The sequence below is a fragment of the Echinops telfairi genome, unplaced genomic scaffold (genome assembly GCF_000313985.2).
Source record: "Echinops telfairi isolate 266 unplaced genomic scaffold, ASM31398v2 ScPeMD7_7457;HRSCAF=8495, whole genome shotgun sequence".
Lineage (NCBI taxonomy): Eukaryota > Metazoa > Chordata > Mammalia > Afrosoricida > Tenrecidae > Echinops > Echinops telfairi.
The window spans coordinates 18818970-18820983 of record NW_022111357.1 but is presented as its reverse complement, the minus strand read 5'-3'; the positions used below and the strand labels follow the sequence as shown (position 1 = coordinate 18820983).

At 46.3% G+C, this 2014-nt stretch overlaps 1 protein-coding gene across 4 annotated transcripts in view; it reads left to right on the top strand.

The window, feature by feature from the left end:
* Positions 1-2014, top strand: part of CEP85 (centrosomal protein 85) — a 40441-nt gene that overhangs the window by 747 nt on the left and 37680 nt on the right. The window lies entirely within an intron of this gene.

Sequence of the window (2014 nt, the reverse complement as noted above, 5' to 3'; positions counted from 1 at the left end):
TTTCGCGATTGACATTTTTGGTTTCCACAGTTGGGAGAGTAGCAGTAGGCAGAGGCCGGGGGAGGCGTGCACCAGGACATCCCTCCACAACCAAGACTTTCCCAGCCCAGGGTCAGCGCGCTCAGGGTGGGAAACTTGGAGCTAGACCCCGAGGAGCCGGTGCTTTGGATGAAGTGGAAGTTGAGTGAAATACAGCGTCACTAGAGTTGATTCAACACTTTGTTCAACAGTCAACCGGGAGGACCGGAGCAATGTGTGTGTTTTAGGTCAATGTATTTCCAGCATTTATCACGCAGTAGGTGTTCAGTACATTTTGGTTGATGGATTTAACTAGTAGTCTGCCGGACAAGACTTCTTTGAAAGTGGTGAAAAGCACGTTTACTTTAGGACTCAAGTGTACCTTGATGGAGCCAAGGTCTTTTCAGTTGCCTCACACGTATGTGAAAGGCGGCCATTGAGTAAGGAAGACTAAAGAAAAATGATGCCTCTGAACTTTGGTGCTGGGAAAGGATGTTGAAAGGACAGCTCTGTCCCGTAGGAAGTGCAGTCAGAATGCTCCTGAGAGCACTTTGGCATGGTGTCATGAGAGACCAGTCCCTGGAGAAGGACCTCATGCTTGGTTTAAAGTGGAGGGGAGGGGTATGGAAAAAGAGGAAGGCCCCCAGCAAGCTGGGTTGACACGGTGACTACAACAGTGGGCTCAACCATAAGAAGAATTGAGGGTGGCGCAGGACTGGCCAGTGGTCCCTGCTGTTGTGCATAGGGTTGCTATGAATTGGAACTGACTATGGCACCCAACAACGAGGAGCTCTGGTGGCATCGTGGGTGACCCCTAAGGCTGTTCACCACATTGTCAGCAGTTTGAAAGCACTGGCCACGCCATAGGAGGAAGTTGAGGCACTCTACTTAGATGACAAGTTACAGTCTCGGAAACCCCATAGGGCAGTTCTATCTACTGCCCTATAGGGTCGCTTTGAGTCAGAATTGATTCAGTGGCAGTTTGTTTTTTGAAAGGGTGTACTCTAGCACAAGCTTTTGTGATCCTGAGTTTGAGATATTGAAGAGTGTGTTAGGCCCTCTGTGACGGGAAACCGGTTTGTGGGTGGTGGGTTTGGTAGATTTAGTGTGCTAGGTGACAAGAGTGATGAAGGTGGCCATCCATGCCTTTGCTCCTCACTTGCTCTTTGCTTGCTCTTCGGCCTTGTCTAGCGGTCTTCTATGTCTCAGGACTTTGTTCTCCGCAGAGACTTCTTGGCAAGGATATGGCTCTGCTTTCTCACTGGTTTCATGAGTAATCAAAGCTATATAGAACATAGTATGATGGTGTGAGATTCTTAATGTGTCTGTCTGCTTCAAATCCTCCTGTCTTAGATGTGGTTCTCAACAGCTGCCAAGTATGATTTTCCTCTCCACAATTGATTCTTCAAGTGGAGAAATGCTTATAACAGTTAATGTATAGTCCTTGAGGAGCAACTTGTGAAATAGGAGGCTTCAAAAATTTTGTGGAAAATGGAAGTAAAAAATAACGGGACTTTTTTCCTATGAGCATTTTTGAAGCCCTTTTATATAGCCTGGATGATAACCAAGGGCAAAGCTAGAAATTCTATGCGCTGATCCTGGAGCCCTGGTGATAGAGCTGTTAGACGTGATTCCACCGTCAACCTTTTCCGACCCACCAGCCACTCAGCTGGAGAAAGTTCAGGCTTTCTATTCAGGTGCAACAAGATACAGTCTCAGAAACCCACAGGGCTAGTTCTTTTTTCCCCTCTACTCTGTCTTACAGGTTTGTTGTGAGTTGGCGTCAACTCCATGGCAGTGAGTTTGTGTTTGATTGATCCCACAATCTAACTGCTTTGGGCTTTGCCAAGTCATATTGTGCAGAAACTCTGCTTTGTGGTGTTTTATTCTATTTTTTTAATCGTTTTATTAGGGGATCATACAACTCTTATCACAATCCATACGTACATCAATTGTGTAAAGCGCATTTGTGCATTCATTGCCCTCATCATTCTCA